The 18,743-nt window shown below is 39.9% G+C and overlaps 1 protein-coding gene across 2 annotated transcripts in view; it reads right to left on the bottom strand.

Annotated features, from left to right (window-relative positions):
• Positions 1-18,743, bottom strand: part of EMC2 (ER membrane protein complex subunit 2) — a 359,544-nt gene that overhangs the window by 120,652 nt on the left and 220,149 nt on the right. For both annotated transcript variants that reach the window (XR_013814944.1, XR_013814945.1), the window contains one exon: positions 17,726-17,825. The gene's annotated coding sequence lies outside the window, so the exon portion shown is untranslated. The remainder of the gene's footprint in view (positions 1-17,725; positions 17,826-18,743) is intronic.

The raw sequence follows: 18,743 nt of genomic DNA, 5'->3' as shown, positions 1-18,743 counted from the left end.
CTTGCATGAAATACGTGCATTGGGCCTCTAGTATTAGATAATCTAGTATCTAGTGTTGGGTAAATCTAATCACATGAGCCCTTAAAAGCAAAGAACTTGGCTGAAGTAAGAAAGATTCAAAGTGTTGTTAAAGTCCCCTACTAGGTTGTTGTACTATGATTGTATTGTTGTCAATCTCTCCCTTCTTTGGGTGAGGATTAAAAAACAATAATAATAATAAGGTGCTATCTTTAGTTTGACTAAAACTCTGTTCTCTTGATCAACAGACCTGAGGCTTTGTTCTTTAAGACAGTTTGAGGCTGACCAGAACCCAGTTGTCCCGAGGGTCTAATGATTAAGGGAGTGGGCTGCAATGTGTGCAAAGGAGGGATCAGGTGGAAAGGAGGCAAGTGAGTCATGGTGCTAGTAGACTGGACAGAGCTGGCTTGAAAGGAAAAAGTCACATTAAAGAAATGAAGTGCCTGGGTGGTTACATAAAACAGCAAGTTGTGTGTGGGGCTTGGGCTGAGGACTGTGTTTCATCATGCTAAGGAAAATTCATTGAACTTTTGCAAATGTACGTTCACAGTGAAATAAAGTTCCGTGGTGTCTAAGAGAGGAAATTATTTCCTTCCTTTGCTTTAAAAAAATACTTCAGAGATAGTTGCTTTAAAAATGGAATTGAATACTTCCTTAGGAGAAATGTTTTTAAACTCCATTATCTTATTTCTTGCCATGTGTGTCTTCTTTTAAACTTATTAATATTGCATTCTGGTTTTAGTGTTGAATGTGACATCTCTCATGTTTTATATTTTCATTTTTTCAAAGCCAAAAATAAGTTTACGGCTGCTCTGCATTATTTGGAACGTTGTAACTCTCTTCTAGTTGAATTTGCTTCCGTGAAACCATTTATAGTTTATTGCTTCAGCAATCCTTGTCACAGGAAGAATTAATTTCTTTGAAAGGTTATGGTTTGAAAAGATTCAAAATGATTGCTGCCTTGGCTATTTTAGTGTAATCTAAATATATATGCCAAAAATATATTTTGCAAATTATGGGATTTACAGTCTTGGTCAGCCACCAAAAGACACTCTGGGATTGAGATTTTTTAAAGTTTCTCATCTTGCCAAAGACATTAAGAGCATTTTATAAAATAATTCAAATTTTTGTTAACCCAGAATGAAACTAAATTAATGTTCTGCTTCAATTTTTAAAGATGCATATATTATGTCAAATGGCTGTGAATCTGTGCCATTTAAATCACTCCTTAATCAGTTTTGCTAAAAACAGAATCCAAAAAAATAAGCAACACATAGCTCATCTACTTCACAGGATTCTCACTCACATGGTGCTCCCTCTAAGGGCCAAATGAATTACTGCATCTGACAGCCTACCCAATACAGGACAGGGATGCCTATGTGTTCAGGCCTGTGATCAACACTTTACCTGCACTTCCATTATCCTCACACAACACCTTGAGGTAGGTAGGTTCTATTACTCTCCTCAGGAGATAAGAACACTGAGGCATAAACAAATTACCTGGTCTCACACAGCAGCACATACTGACATAAAGATTTAGACCTAGGGCTCTGCAATTCCTAACTCTATACTAATGTATTCTTAGCCATGGTATTAATATAAAGATTAAAGATTTCAGTGCACATAAACCAATAATATAAACATCAGGAATAAAGAAAGCATGTCCTTCGCCCAGAAAAAAATGTAGCCTAACCATAGCAAAGTTTCCTGGGAAAAATGTAAATTATCGTATATTTTATGTACCAGTTGCTCTCTAGGCATTTAACCTACATTATCTCTTTAGTCATCAAAATAACCCTATCAGATAAGCATCACTATCTATTATTAAATGAGAAACCTAAATGGAGAGAGTAAATTAACTTGTCCAATGTTATACAGTGACTAGTGGAAAAATTGGGGATTCGAATTCAAATCTCAGTTACTCCTAAGCCCATGCTCTTTCCACTACAAACTGGGTGAACTTTTGGTGTTCAAACTTTCAGTACTCAGTCTTTCTCCTCCCATCCCCAGACTGAATAGGATGCCTATGTCCTAATCCCTGGAACCTGTGAACATTTTACCTTACAAAGCAAAAGGGACTCTTTAAATGCAATGAAATTAAGGATCTTGTGATGGAGACTACCATGGATTATTCAGGTGGGCCTTATATAATCCAAAGGTTCACCACAACTCAAAATTGATCGTAGCCTGAATGTAAAATCTAAAACTATAAAAACATCTAGGTTAATATATAGAAGAGAACATATTTGACCCTTGATTAGGCAAAGGTTGCTGGGGTTCTTGTTCCAACATTAAGAAGGGTTCAGCAATCTGGAGAAAGGCTGTGCATAGATTAAGTAAGACTCCAAAGATGAAAGATAATTTTGAAAGGCATTGGGGATCAGAGGAGCTTTAGCTAAAGGAGTTAAGCCCTAAGTTCTAAGTCCCCTTGTCTCAGGACCCCTTGCTTTTTATTAACACAATTTGTCCTAAGGCAAAGTGGAGATAATACACTTCAAAGGGTAGGGTACAGAAGCATTGTCAGATTGGGGAATAGCCTATGGCTGTTCAGGTGTTTGGCCAACAGGAGGCAATAACATGTAAATTAAGATGCCCTGAGCTGTCTGGCAGCAAACAATCATCCTATTCAGGTTTGGGGGAAGTGTCTTTCAGACATTCCAACAGGTGATAACATATGCGACTCAGCCCTTGTTGAGTCCCCAAGTTCCATCAACCTTTTGATGAAACTCTTGCGATTATGACATGCTAGAACTGGCTTCCGGCAAAAGGTTTCTTAGATTCACCACAATAGCATGATCGTTAGTTATAAATTATTACATTCCATACATTGAAGAATTGCTAAATAAGTATGCTGAGTGAAAGAGGTCAGATAAAAAATAGTACATATTATGTGCTTCTATTTGTATACAATTCTAGGAAATGCAAAATAGTGTATGGTAACAGAAAGCAGATCAATAGGTGCCTGTGGATCAGGGAAGGACAGGAAGGAACCATTACAATGGCCATTAAGAAATTTTGGACATGATAGACATGTTCAGTATTTCGATCACAATTTTAATTTTACAGGTCTATACAAATGCCATAATGTCAAGTTGCATACTTATTGTTTTTAAAATTTTTATTTTATTTTTTCAAAATATATTTTAATTGATTTCAGAGAGGAAGGGACAGGGAGAGAGAGATAGAAACATCAATGATGAGAGAGAATCACTGACTGGATACCTCTTACATGGCCCCTACTGGGGATCAATCCCACAACCCGGGCATGTGCCCTAACAGGGAATGGAAGCCATGACCCCCTGGTTCCTAGGTCAACGCTCAACCATTGAGCCATGCTGGTTTTGAAGGAAAGATGTAAGAAGGTGGTTAACTAGTGGAAGCATTTACAACAGAAATATTTGAAAGTTAAAGAGGAACACAACTGAGGCTGAAAGTAGAAAGAAGAGATTTTCAGTTTTTTTTCCATATCTTTCTCCAAGTTGTTTTCATTTTAATTCTTCATTTTCTTAATAAAAAAAAATAATAGAAGTAGTGTTATGTTCCTTTGAACTCTGTATTTCCAGTGCCAGGCACATAGTTGTCATCCAAAAATGGCAAAATAAATAAATAAAGATTATAACTGAACTGTCTTGAGAAATTGATGGGTTGCTCTTCTATAAACTCGGATGCAGGCTGAGCAAGAAATATTTTCTTTCATGAAAAGCTTTGCTATTATGGAATTTATATCCTGTGTGAGAAAATAAACAGACAATCTACTTTCAAAAAGTCATTATTGCTATGAAGAAAACACAACAGTTTAATGTGATAGAGACTGGAGTGGGATGACCAGCAAAGGTGGAGGGAGGGGAAAACAGGAGCCCCCTCTCTGAGGAGATGCTGTTCAACCTAAACCCGAGTGAGAAGATCTGAAGCAGAATATTCCAGATAGATGGAAGAGCAAATAGAAAATCCCTAAGAAGGGAAAGTGCTTAGGCCATCCAAAGACAGAAAGATGACCATTGGAACAAAGAAAGGGAGGGAGAGGAGTGGAGTTACTGTCACTACCAATTTCTAGCATAATTCTATGCTGGTGTGTTCTGTCCCAGTTGTAATTTGACAAGATTCTGGTGAGACAGATTACCTTTCTTGATATTGAGGACAAGATGGGATTTGGGGAGCTAATCTTATTAGCAACTCTAAAACTATAAGTTTCTTGGATGCAGACATTGGGGACCCTACCTGGTTTATTCATCACCAGTATCTGGCTCATAGTAGGCAATCAATTAGTGCTGATTAAATTACAAAATTTGAAAATCATCTCTAAAGTAAACATTTTAATTTTACATCAGAAGTTTGGGACCTCAGGTTTCATTTCACTCATTCCAAAACCTTATCTTGGGTTTCTTTTTTATGCTAGATACTGTGCAAAGAATTAGAATACAAAGATAAGAGTCTTTGCTATTCACTGAGTTTATTGTCTACCTCATTTGTTAGCACTTACCTCATAATTCTAGCTTAAAAAAAATCTGTAAGACTACAGGTATCATTAAACCAATTATTCAGAAAGTATAAACAGTTATACTGATATGAGAAAAGCACTTTAACAAATTACAAAAGGGTGCATCTCATAACTGGTGTAATACCCATGTCCTTTCTGATTCAAGACTGAATTTTGGCCATTATTTAAACATTTCCCACAGTACTCAACAGTTCTCACTGCTATGCTCACAAAACAAAATTCATTTCCAACTGTACTAGTAGTTGGGCTGACAGCTGTCTGAAAAGCTAGAACAGTTATTTTTTCTTAGTCAAAGTCAATGCAGAATGTGACAATTTCATTTTAAAATAAATTTGGATACTCATAAATAGTTTTTCAGTTTGGGTGCAACTGGTCTGACCACCGCATGGAGTAATTTTGAAATTCGCTTTAATCCTTGCCTATTTATAAGGTCAGAGAAAGAACAAAATTCTACACACCAAAAATTAGCTAAGGCTTCAAAGAGCCCTTGACTAGAATCAAACCTGGGACCCTTCAGTCCACAGGCCGACACTCTACCCACTGGCCAGAGCAAAAGCCTAAGTCTTTACAATGGTCCTTGTACAATCTGGCCTCCTTCACTGACTCCATTCAAGGCACACTGGCCTCCTGACTATTCCATAAGTATACAAGGCATAATTCTGATTCAAAGCCGTGGCCTGGAATATCAGAGCTAGAGCAGGGTGAAAAGGGCATTCACACAGGGAGAAGGGAGTAGCCTGGTGTGAGCAAAGGAAATATCATTAGTAACGGGACAAATGGATATAGCGTGACATCTGATAGGATGCAATGAGAATATAGCCTCACTTTAGTGATATTCCTGCCAAAGGTTCATAACCTGAGGGTCTAATCGAATCGAATCTAATCATGAGGAAACAATAGACAAACTCAATTGAGAAGAATTCTATAACATAGTTGGCCTGCAATCATCAAAAGGCACAGTCATGAAATTCAAGAAAATATTAAGCACCTCCTTCAAACTGAAGAAATCTAAAGAGACAAGTCAACTAAATTACTGGATTTAGTAGGATTCTGACTGATCTTTTCACTATAAGGACATTGTTGGGACAACTGGTGAAACTTGATTGGGTTTTAAGGATCAGTTGGTAGTAATGTGTCAATATTCATTTCCTGATTCTGGTAGTTGTATTGTGGTTACAAAGCAGAATGTCTTGTTTGTAGAAAATACACAGTAAATATACTTGAGGTAAGAGAGCAACAGGTCACCAAATTACATTTAAATGACTCCAGAAAAAAAAAAAGTTTCTTTCCTATACTTGCAGCTTTTCTGTAAGTTTGTGATAATTTCAAATATTTAAAAAATTACTGAAAAAAAAACATACACACAAATGCAATTCAGGTCATGTCATTCCTTTACTTAGAAATAATTTCATTTCTCTCATTGCCCTCAGAATACAGTCGCTCTATAATCGGACTGTTGATCACGGGCCAGGACTTCGAGTCCTGAGGATGCACATGGTCTTTCCTATCACAGAGTCTTAGCCCTCGCTGTTCCCTTCTCCAAAGGCATGTTTCCTCTGCTCATGGCAAAGCTGCAGGTTCTTGGCTCAAATGCACTTCTCCAATCTCATTCCGGCCCCTGACAGCCTGCTCACAGGGGCTCTTTATTCATACTGTGCAGGACTTTCTGTGACCGTAATTGTGCCACGCAGATACCTTATTTTCTTTCATCTGGGCTTTTATTTTTATTTCTTTTTCTTTGATTCAAACTGGCCTCACCCAGCACCCTGACTCACTTACCTCCCTCTCCCTTATTTAATCATTGCTCAGGACAGTGAGGTTCTGGTCAGCACCCAGTCGTCTTAGGAACAAGGTCCTGGGTCTATTGATGACAGAGACAGAGTTTTCAATCAAACTAAAGACAATATTGTGGCCTCACTTGTGTTTTAGTCCCAGACCCAGAAAAGCAGAATGATGCTACAGAATAAATCCTTGTGAAGTTGGAAAGAAAACTCCATGGCTGACATCAGGACTGGATGCAATGATCAACCACCCCATCCCCTAACACCAACCAATCAGTATAGACCACAACCCTAACTCCTTTAGTCACCATGATGAATGATTTTCCCCCTATGTAATCCATCCCCTGGAAGCCATCAGGGAGCCAGGCCTTTGAGCATGAGCTACCTGTAACTCTGGGCATGATGCCATCTCCTTAATAAATCCTTACTTTGTTGACTGCAAACTCCTGTTTGTGTCGTGTTAGGCTTTGATGCACACAGGCAAATGGACCCCTTTCAGTCCATTAACAGAATTAATTGTTAGCTCAACATATAATTATTTGTCCAAGAAGCTACATGAGTTCTGGGACCTCACTTATCGTATTTACAGTTTCTCCTGGATGTTGTATAATACATAGATAAATATCAGATAAATAGTAAACATAGTTAAGTATTAAATAAATATGGATAAACATTAAATATATTAAAATTCAGGGTATTCCTTTGAAGTGGATATTGTTCCACATTTTAACTATAAAGATACTGAAGCTTAGAAAGGTTGTGTCCAAAGTCATGTAGCTAGTAAATGAAAAAAAATCACAATGAAAACTCAAGTATTTTTGGCTCCAAAACACATGCTTTTGTTATTTCAAACAGTTGAGCCAAGATTGATAATTCCAGAGCCTAAATTGATAGGCTACCTAGCAGGAGAAATTATACAGAGTCACAGGTCCTCCTGGTTCCCTTCTCACACAATCCTGGGAAGACCATGGAAACTTAGATTCTATGCTCCCTCCTTCTCAATGACGTCATGGTCTCTCCCTAGGAGAGAACTTTTTCTAAGGTAGTATTACTATTCTAAGCCTAGAAAATCAGGAATATTGTGTTCTTTGGTACAAAATAGAAATTATCTAGGTCTGATTGACTAACTGGCAAACCTGATCAGTTTATAACTGTCTTTTAACATTTTGTAACAGTGATCCATATAAGTTAAAATGCAGTTGCTTGATAGAATAGAAAAACTTGATAGGGAAAAACTTGATAGGGTAAATGTGGACATGACTAAAGAGATTGCAGCTTCTCTGAGCAAGTAAGTAGGGTTTTTCTCAAAACTTTGCATGGAGTTCATATGTGGAGCTCTTGTTTGCAATCCCTGTCCTTCCGGTGTGGGATCCGTTTCACTAGTGTGTGTGCTTGTCTACATCTAGCCACTTACCTCCCTGGACCATGCAGTAGCCCCAATCCTGCATGATATGTATTTGGTGCCTTTCTCTTGTGATTCTGCTTACCTCAGTTATACAACTTAAAAGAGTTGACATGTGCACAGCACTCATCACAAAACAGAGACTAAATAAATGCCTGGATTTTTTTCTTCCTTTTGTCAGTCTATTTCTATAAATCAAAGGAGTAGTGACCAGGGGTAACTTTGGAGAAGATTCTTCTCTGGAAAAAAATCTTGCTTGTTTGGAATATTTTTTCCTTTTTTGTTAGTGTCAAGGACAGTGTTAGATATATTATAACACATGCCCCTAGTATGTTGCATTTACACAGTTGCATTTTGCTAACACCTGGAAAATAAGTAGGGTTACTGTAAGTGGAAGAGGGAGAGAGTTTTGGAGTAGGGGCAATAGTTTTCTTGGCACTGAGAGTACTAATAAAATCCCCTTTGGGCTCTCTTAGGAGCAGCCTTTTAATTCACAAAGAGTGGAGGACTTTAGAGCAACAGGAATGGAATCTCCAACTGGCCACTTGGTAACTGTTCAACTTTGAATTGTTTACCCTCTCCACCTCAATTTCTCATTTCTAAAATGGGTATACAATGGTTGCAGTGAGCTAGAGTTACCAGCTCAATTTCCAGCATAGAGTGAGTACTAAGTAAATGTTGGTTCTTCCTTCACTTTGAATAACTGGTATTCTGAAGAGGAAAAACAGCAAATGAAAGGAAGAAAATGAATGACAAGGACACATGCAGTTCCATATGGCAGACAGTGGCAGCAGGTGATGGCAAGATTAGGTCTGGTTTCAACCAACACATGAAGATTCTGGCACAGTTCACCACAAGCTCCTGCTCTCATCACAGGTTAAGGTCAGAATCTGGCAGTCTAATGATACTAACATCAAGGTCTCTACAACCCTCCTGCAGGGATCTACAAAGCAAGCAGTTTCGATAGGTTTTTTAAGTAACCCTTCCAGGCAGAAGGGCAAAGCAAAGAGGCATTGCAGGAGAAATACGTAAGGGCATACTAAACATTTTCTATCCTAGTAATAATTATAGCTAACATTTACTACGTTTTTGTCATGCCAGGCATTGTGCCAGGCACTTTACAATGCCATCTCATTGATTCTCAATAACTCAAGAAAGTAATCCTGTTATATCTTCTGGTGGTGGCCAGTTCTGCCAAGCTCTCTCCTGATCCCTTCCTCCTATCCACCAGCATCATCAGGCTGTAACATATCAATCATTCCTATTGCATTCTCCAGGTTGGTGGAGCTGGGTGTTCTGAAGCAGCCTAGAAAGATATTCCCATTGTGAAGGAGGCTGGAGTGAGTCTCCTGCCCCTCTGTCTCCTCCTCTAAATGGGGGATGGGAACCTGCTGCCTGCCCTGTGCTGGGATCCTACAGAGCATTGGAGCATCAGGAGCCAGAGCATTTGGGCCTTGCTTTCTTCCTGACATTGTTTCAAAGTCTCTCCAGCCTCTTCGATCATGATTAAGCATTGTAACTTGTTTTTTAACTTAATTTTTAACATATAAAAACCCGAGACCTAGAGAAGTTATGTAACTTACCTAAAGTCACACTCCTAGTAAGTGGTAAATCTGAGATGAGACCCGGGTAATGTAATTAGATTCATAATCCTAAGGCTATATTGTTAAGGAAAAAAAATTAGAAGAGCAGTTGTCTTAAAATGTAGATGTCCTAGATGTAGCTACAGACTTTGCAACAGTATTATGGTCTCTTAAACACTTGAGAGATTGCCTATGCAAACTTTAAACCTAATGCTAAAATTTTCATGTGCTGGCCTTTTTAAAACAGATTTCCACCATAGTTTGGCCAACACAAGTGATTCTGAAGATCTCTTTGGAAAGAGTTGGGATCAGGGGATAATTAAAAAGGTACACGAGAAAGCAGTACTTCAAGGCTACAAGAGGAGTAGCTGCCCAATGGTTCTAGATTAAGGTCGCCCGCCATCCATCTCTTGGCCTGTTTACCTATTTCATCTTACACCTCTGTCCTAGTGCCTTGGGTGCTCCCAATAATTTCAGATATTCTTACACATATGTTTGCATGTGTGTGCACATGCTCCCACATGCACACGATAACTCTAGAAGTTAAAAGCAACTGGAAGAGTTGACTTGTCTGCGTAAATATTTGGAAAAAATGCTGATAACTCTCTTAACGCTACATGTGAATAATAGAAGGCATAATTGTAGAGACCTTTTCAAGTAATTTGCAAAAATACATTAAATTTAAATTAACCTTATGGGTCAATGATTCCCACCACCTTTATTCAATTCAATAAGTATATATTGCACATCAGTGTCATTTACTTTGAGATTTACAAATCTCCAAGGCCTCTCAAGAGGCAAAGAGTTGTGTAGAAATGTCTATGAAAGTTTCCTTGCAGTTTGGCATTTGTAAGTCTTTATTTCACATGTAACCTCAAGAAACTGGAAGGCAAGACACCACTTCCTCTAGGCAGCCTCCTCCCTCCTTCAGTGTGAGTTAGATGCCTCCTTCCCTGCTCTGAGAATTCCCCTATCAGCGTCTTCATCACACTGTGGCCTCGGATTATGTGGTTACTTTTCTGTCTTCCCCAATAATGATAACTCATAGAACAAAAGAGAGCTTGACTTTTTTAGTTTTTTGTATTCACAACATGTAATAGGTGGGGAATACCTGGTTGCTGAATGATACCTGAATGAAAGAGAAAACAGCATGAGGTTTGTTCTTATCCTATAGGCCTAAATTCATAAATAAGAAGTGGACTTTAAATTCCCTTATCCTGAGATCTATAGAAAATTTCAGACAATCAGACAGAAAAAAAAATCACGAGACACAGTTATACAGAGAGACTGGTTGAGAAAGCTCCTAACTTGCTTTGAGTCCTCAAGAAGAACAGGCAAGAGATGGCAACATGGGCTTAATGTGATAGAAAGTGAAAGGGAAATGTATAGGTAAATACATATGCAGGAGCAACATAAACATCTATAACCATGTCCCAAGTCTAGTGAACTTGAAAGAAGGTACCATGAAATGAGTCAGAAAGCACAGACATCGTCCCCTCTCTCATTCCATGCTGCTCTCTTCTCTCCTAAGATACAGATGGCAAGCTGACCTTCCCAAGCACCTAATTCCCCATCGGATTTAAGTAAAGTCCTTTCTAACCCTAACTTCAGAAAAAACTTTTCACTGTTAGAAGTCAGTCTTTGATACTTCTGTCGATGAACCAGAAGAGGGCAGCATTTATTCACAGTAGGGAAACCAAGAAAAGTTTTTACTTGAGCTGCTCTTTCAAAGCAGGAGTGGTTGGGAAGTTGGATAAAAGGGACACAAACTCTGTATTGAAGTGGTGTGAGTACATAAGCATGCCAGGAATAGGAAAGTGAGTGGAAGTCTAGTATCTACTCAGCTGTGTGTGCATTTAGTCAAATAGCTCCATGAGGAAGAGATCAGTCCCTCTTGTTCATTCACCATTAAATCCTTGATGCTGAGTAGTTTCTGGCACATGGCAGTTGCTTAATAAATGAATGCTGATAAAGAATGGTGATGAAATGGGTTCCCAGGGCAGGTCTCAGGCATAAGTGTGAATAAAGCAAATCTTTCTTTGGAGCTTCTCTCATACCCTTTCCTAGGGTTCACCCTCCTTCCATGAATTTAACATAGTTCTGTGCACCTGCAGCTCTACTTACCCCTGAAGTCCTCTTCATTACAATTATTGTTTCACCCACCCATTTACTTAACAAATATATTGAGCAACTGATATATATCATACACACACACACACACACACACACACACACACACACACACTAGAGGCCTGGTGCAATGGGGGGGGGGGGGGTGTCCCTCAGCCCAGCCTGCACCCTCTCCAATCTGGGACTCCTCGAGGGATGTCCGACTGTCCGTTTAGGCCCGATCTCTAACTTCTGCCTGCTAGCCTGATCACCCCCTAACCACTCCCCTGCCAGCCTGATTGATGCCTAACTGCTTCCCTGCCAGCCTGTTTGCCCCTAACTGCCCTCCCCTGCAGGCCTGGTCCCCCCCAACTGCTCTCCCCTGCAGGCCTGGGTCCCCCCCAACTGCCCTCCCCTGCAGGCCTGGTCCCCCCCAACTGCTCTCCCCTGCAGGCCTGGGTCCCCCCCAACTGCCCTCCCTTGCAGGCCTGGTGCCTCCCAACTGCCTTCCCCTGCTGGCCATCTTGTGGCGGCCATCTTGTGTCCACATGGGGGCGGCCATCTTGTGTGTTGGAGTGATGGTCAATTTGCATATTACTCATTTATTATATAGAATAGAGGCCTGGTGCACGGGTGGGGGCCAGCTGGTTTGCCCTGAAGGGTGTCCCGGATCAGGGTGGGGGTTCCCTTGAGGCATGGGGTGGCCTGGGCGAGGGGCCTGTGGTGGTTTGCAGGCTGGCCACGCCCCCCGGTGACCCAAGCGGAGTCCCTGGTATCTGGGATTTATTTATCTTCTATAATTGAAACTTTGTAGCCTTGAGTGGAGTCCTGGGCCTGCCAGGGTGTGCAGAAAGTTTGGCTTCTTCCATCGCCGGTGGCAACTCAAGCCTCCTGCTCTCTCCAGCTCTGTGGCTGCTGCCATTTTTGTTGGGATTTATTTATCTTCTATAATTGAAACTTTGTAGCCTTAACTGGAGGCCAATGCAGGCCAGGGCAGGCAGAAAACTTGGCTTCCTCCATTGCCGGGGAAACCCAAGCCTCCAATTCACTCCGTGGCCGCAGCCATCTTAGTTGGGTTAATTTGCATACTAGTTCCCGATTGGCTGATGGGCGTGGCTTGTGGGTGTAGCAGAGTGATGGTTAATTTGCATATTACTCTTTTATTAGATAGGATATATACCAGATTTTTCTGTGACTACCCTACCCTGACAAAATACATGCTAATTATCCTTATGCTTTAAGATCTAATAGTTCCTAAGAATAAGCATACCAGAGAGCAAGGTTGGGGCTAGGATTAATCCCTTATTTTGGAATGTGCCAGGAGATGGACTTTATAACACATAAAAGTGAACATCTAATAACATTAGGTAGAGAAAGTGATAATTTGGGGCAAGAGAACCTGTCCAGCTCCTCAGAAATTTCACCACCTACGTGACTCGGAAAGAGTAGCCTCGATTGCTTAATCCCAAACTGAGCAGCAGGAGGCGCAAAGGGACCTTAGACACTATCTATTCTACCTGCTTTCTTTGTTTCTATGAGCAAGTGGAGCCCGGGAGTTGCTTGTTTTCCAAGGTACAGCTGATTAGCTGCAGAGCACGATTTAGAAGTGGTTCTCCATGCTCCCTGTCCAGTGCTCTTTCTAAATGTCTGCTACTCTTTTTTTTTTTTTAAATCTCATTCGTACCAACACACTGCCTATTATGTTATTTTAAAAACAGACTTTAATTTTTAGAGCAGTTTTAGGTTAACAGAAAAATTGAACTTAACTAGATCTTTGATGAATCATCAAAAAAGTCATGATCAAACCCAAGATCATCCAGATTTTCTCCTATTAACATTATTTTCTAGGAATTTTATAGTTTTGCATTTTATAGTTTTGCATTTTACATTTAGGTCTATGGTCCATTTTTTTGGTTAATTTTTTGCATTTTATTTGAAGGATGGGCCACTAATGTAAATGATATTTTGTTTTTAATTTCAAATTCCATGTGTCCATTGCTGGCTCAGGTCAAAGCAACTGACTTTTGTATATTAACTTTGTATCCTACAATCTTGCTATAGTTGCTCATTAGTTCCAGAAGTTTCTTTGTTAGTTCTTTTGGATTTTCTGCATGGACAATCAAGTCACCTGCAAGCAATAAGTTTTATTTCTTCTTTTCCAATCTTTATACATTTCATTTCATTTTTTTGTCTTAATGCCTTAGCTAGGACTTCCAGTACAATGTTAAAGGCAGTAGTGAGTGGGGTCATCCTTGCTTCCTTCCTAATCTTAGTGGGACATCTTCTAGTTTGTCATTAAATATGATGTTTGCTGTAGGTTTTTATCAAGTTTTTTATGTTCTTTATCAAGTTGAAGAAGTTCCCCTTCTATTTATATTTTGCTAAGAGGTTTTTTTAAAATCACAAATGTGTATTAGATTTTTGCAAATGCTTTCTCTGCACCCATTATAATCATTTGATTTTTCTCTTTAGCCTATTGATACAATGGATTACATGAATTGATTTTTCAAATGTTGAACCAGCCTTGCATTTGTGGAATAAATCCCACTTGGTCAGAGTATATAATTCTTTTTATGCATTATTGGATTTGATTTGCTAGATTGTTTTTAGACTGACTACCAGGCTCTCCCAGGCATCTATTTTTTCTTCCTCCAACACCAGATTAATAATCCTGGTGCCAGATATTCCTCTAAAATCCGTGTGCTGCCAATCTGCAGGAATGTGGAAGCCATCAGCTCAGGAGTTAAGCCTGATTTTGAATCCTGCTCTGCTGCTTCTCAACTATGTAAACCCGAGCCAGCCATTCACCCTCCTGAGCACATGCAGTCACTTATTTATCTTGTAAACACTAAAGCCATCCAGAAATGGCATTTAAAAGCAGCTTCTCAATTTTTCATTAGATCAATAACTTGCTTTGTTTCTGTTGAGCTTATTAAATGCACTATGTGAAAGTACTCCTTTTTTCTCTCGTTTTTTGCTATCCTGAGATTGCATTTCCCCAATAAAGCATCATCAATCAAGTCTTACCATGCATTCTGTGTTCTAGAAAACTCGAACCATGATGGTCATTTAAAATGGCATTATTATTAGGGATATCATTACAGCATTTCTTCTTTTCATTCATTTCCTGTTGGAAGTTGTTGGCTACTCATCAAGGCTATCCTAAGGGAATGATTTTATTTAGGTGAAATCAGGTTTAAAAATGCCACCAAATGCAGCTCGGAGGAAGAACATGCATCCCAAAAGGGCAATGTGATGATTAAAGGCTTGTTTGTAAGGATAGAATAGCTGCCCCTTCTGTCCCAGGAATGCCCCTGCTTCCTTTAGCAACCATCTGACTGGTGCTAATACTCCCAGCTGAGGACCCATTAAAAGCCTCCTTTAAGGACTGTCTAGTCACATGGTCCCTTGAGATGGGTGCCTGGTCATACATATACACTCACATGCACACACACGCACACACACTCACACGTACACACCATGCATAGCTTACAGCAGCCTCTCTATTTCACATTTCCCAAAGTCTAAGGCCATGGTTCCCTGATTTTCCTCTTTACAGAACTTTTCATAAAAGAAAGACCTCTTTGTCACAAAAATATAGGAATTACATAATCTCAGAGTAAATGGACTTCATTTCAAGTAAATAAATTGAGCCCTAAGAAAAAGTCCCTATGCGATCCTTATTTTTCACCTTTTACCTCAGACCCATGAACTTCTGTCACAGACCTGGGTTTGGAAACCACTGGCAGAGGGACAGCTCAGTTAATGAGCTAAGTAGAGAACTGGGAAAGGCTGACTCACCCACAAGGTGAGGAATGTTCCAGGGTAGACAAACACCAGGAAATACTCAATTCAGAAGAGGACAGTTTAGGACCCACCTCGATATTTTAAGTGGTTAAGACCACGGTGAATTTACTAGACACTGTGCAGTCAAGCAGAGAGCAGAGTACTGGTCAAGGTGCCCAGGCCTCCTCCCTTTCCTCTCACAGAGGTCATCCTTAACAACCAAAATGGAAGACTCAATTTTTAAATTATGTGTATGATTATTATTTCAATATAATTTTTTCTCTAAATATAGGGAGGTACTATGGCCAATGCCACAGAGCACTGAGTGAGATTAACCATGAAGATGTGTCTGTCTGTCTATTTGTTTTGAGAGCATGACCCTCCTCAGTGACACTGTGGCCCTGGCAGAGTGTGACATTCTCGGTATTAGGGTATCACCCAGAGCAGGACCAGGCACAGTCCCTGCCCCTGAAGTCCAACTTTCCAGGTCTGTATATACACAGCACCATAGCATTAAAGACACAGGCCATACCAAAGGGTTAGTTTTGTATTTGATTTATTTTTCTGTCTGCTTTAATTCCCTAATAGAAGGAAAGAAAGGAAGGAAACAGGATGGGCGGGAGGGAAAGAGAAGGAGGGAGGCAGTGAATGAGGGAGGGAGAGAAGAAGGGAGGGAAATCTGAAAGCAATGGCGGTGGTTCCCAGAAAGAAGGGCAATGGCTGGTGGGAGATTTATGGGAAGTGAGAGCCCTGCTCCTGCCCAGCTTGTCCGGGAATTCTTCCTGCTGGAGGGTGATTTGTTAACTGCTGCCTGGTCAGCCTTTCCAGGGAGTCAGTTTTGGACTCTAATCCTCACATTTAGAATCAAAAAGCCAAGCCAAGGTTGTTTTCCAGGAACAAGGGTTTTATAGAACAAGGCTGCTTCGTGCATTGTGTGGTAATTGGTAAATATTCCACTTCGTTTTTAAGAATAGAGTCAAGACAGAGAGAAAGTGGTGATATTACCAGAGCTTGAAAAGCACTAACTTGAAAAAAAGGTCCTTTCTCTCCAACATAGACATGGCCCCACGTGACCGTGAGCATGATGTGGTCAAGCACTGAAACCTCTGAACTCCTGAAGTCAGGACAGCCTTCCGCCGATGTTTCAGAGTAAATGTCATGATGCCAATGATTCTGTTTAGTGAACCACCTTTAAGTCTGGAAACAGTAATAGCAACAATAAAATAGCATGGATTGAACTCCTAAACAGCCACTGCCCTAAACAGTGATTCCACAGGTGACATCACATTTAGTCCTCCCAATACCCCAGAAAGTTAGCCAATTTTTTAAAATATATATTTTATTGATTTTTTACAGAGAAGAAGGGAGAGGGATAGAGAGTTAGAAACATCAATGAGAGAGAAACATCGATCAGCTGCCTCCTGCACACCCCCTACTGGGGATGTGCCAGCAACCAAGGTACATGCCCTTGACCGGAATCGAACCTGGGACCTTTCAGTCTGCAGGCCGACGCTCTATCCACTGAGCCAAACCGGTTTCGGCTAGCCAATATTAGTATAGTTATGTCCATTCTAAAGATGAAACTATGTCTCAAGAACTTTAAGTAACTTATTCAAAGTTAATTAGATAATGAAGGTGGCGCCAGGGTTTGAGCCCAAGTGGTCTGACATAGATCCCCATTCCTTACCATCATTAATATTTCCTCCCATTCTTATAGCTGTTTTTCTCGCTACAATGGGAAATGGATAAAACATATTTTCAGTCATTCTACATTTTAAGGTCAGATCGATATAAATGTAAATCCCAATGTGTGACCTTAGAAAACGCACTGGATTTCTTTGAGTTTTTTATTTGTCAAATGGAGATGACACCAATTTTCAAGATTACTGTGAAAGCGAGAGGTCATACGTGGTAGCCACTCAGTACATGGAAAGCACAGATGTGACGCAGACTGCCAAGGTGAGAAAGGGAGAAGAACATCACATAAACAGAAACACAGAGCCTGGCACTCAGGACAGATCTCCAGGACAAGGGGTGACTGGGAGTAGATCAACTTCAGAAACACTGAAGGAAGTACTTTCCCTTTAGGCAGCTCAGTCAAAAAAGGAAACCTTAAGCATGCTTACAAAATAAGAAGAGATTTCAGCTAGTAATGTAAAAAAATAAAAACACAACAAACAAAAACAAGAAAAGAGAATCAGTAGAGCCTGTATAAAGAAAAGAAAGCAAAACCCAAACTATTACAAAAGACTATGCTCTGAGCCATACCAAGCCAAATTAATTCCCATAGTAAAGGAGAGTGGAAGCTTATAGCAGAACCTGCCTGTCATGTATAATGCAATATCCACAAAGGTAGTTTAAACCCCATGTGAGGCAGACAGTCCTCATCCTATGTTGTGAAGGCGTCCTTTCTGTGACCCTCTTGTTGTCTCAGTGAAGCTCTAGGTGAGACTCACTCTAGTAGAACCCTGGGCTGAGTGGACATCCACAGGCTATTGCAGTCAATCATCTGGAGCGCAGGGTGGGAAACAAGAAGAAGACAACAAACCTCAGAGGTGAGCACGGTGACCACGTCCCCAGCCTTCTTATGCTCTGCTTTCTTTAAGGAATGTAGTTTCCCAGTCCAGTCGAGTTTCACAGCCCTTCCACTGTGGAAACACAAAATATCTATGATGAAAAGAGTGGGGAAAATGATGACGGGAGAGTGAGTGTAAAGGATGGCACACATAGCAAAAGCACAATGTAAAATAGCCTGAGGGGGGACCTGCTGTACTAGGAGCAGAAATCTCCATGTGCATTTTGCTACCGTCAGTAGGATTCTCCCATTCTGTAGGTCCCTGTCTCCACAGTGCACTGTATGAAAAGGGATAATTCATGAAAATAAGACCCATTCTTTGCTAGTTTGTTTTATGTACATAAAGTGTGCAGGCAAGAGGTTAAATTTAAAACATTCAACCAATTAAACTTGTAGCTGTGAGATTTACTTAATTGCAGTCTACTCAAACAAAATTAAAATTCATATAATATTTTTGGAAGGAAAATTACTGCACTCCCAGCCATTTTGGAGAGACCCTTCAAAAAGGCTTTTATTCCTCAAATGTTACTATATCTTTCAGGAACTGGCATTGAAGACTGCTATTAGAGTGAAAAAACAAAAACAAAAACAAAAAACAACAACAACAAAAAAAAAACATGACTGACTGTATTCCTCATTCTATACTGGGCCATGTTGTTTTAATCTGCAATTATGACTTTAACACCCAAAGACATTCAATGAACATTTGATAAATAATTGGAAGAATTTGCTAAGAAGTTTAAAATGACATTTCATGATAATTATGACCAAGGGTTTAAGACCAACCAAACAGACCTGACTAATTCACTACCTGTATCTTTGAGCAAGTTCTTAAACCTCCCTAAGCCTCATATTTTTTCATTTTAAAAATGTTAATATATATTTACCTCTTCCATTGAGTGGTCATTTAGATTAATGAGATAATCCACATGAAACTTTTGGGCCAGAATCATGCTTAGAGTTAGTGCTAAAAAATGTTGATAACTAGCAC

This window comes from Cnephaeus nilssonii (assembly GCF_951640355.1).
Source record: "Cnephaeus nilssonii genome assembly, chromosome: 18".
NCBI classification, from domain to species: Eukaryota; Metazoa; Chordata; class Mammalia; order Chiroptera; family Vespertilionidae; genus Cnephaeus; species Cnephaeus nilssonii.
This window is presented reverse-complemented; position numbering and strand designations above follow the sequence as displayed.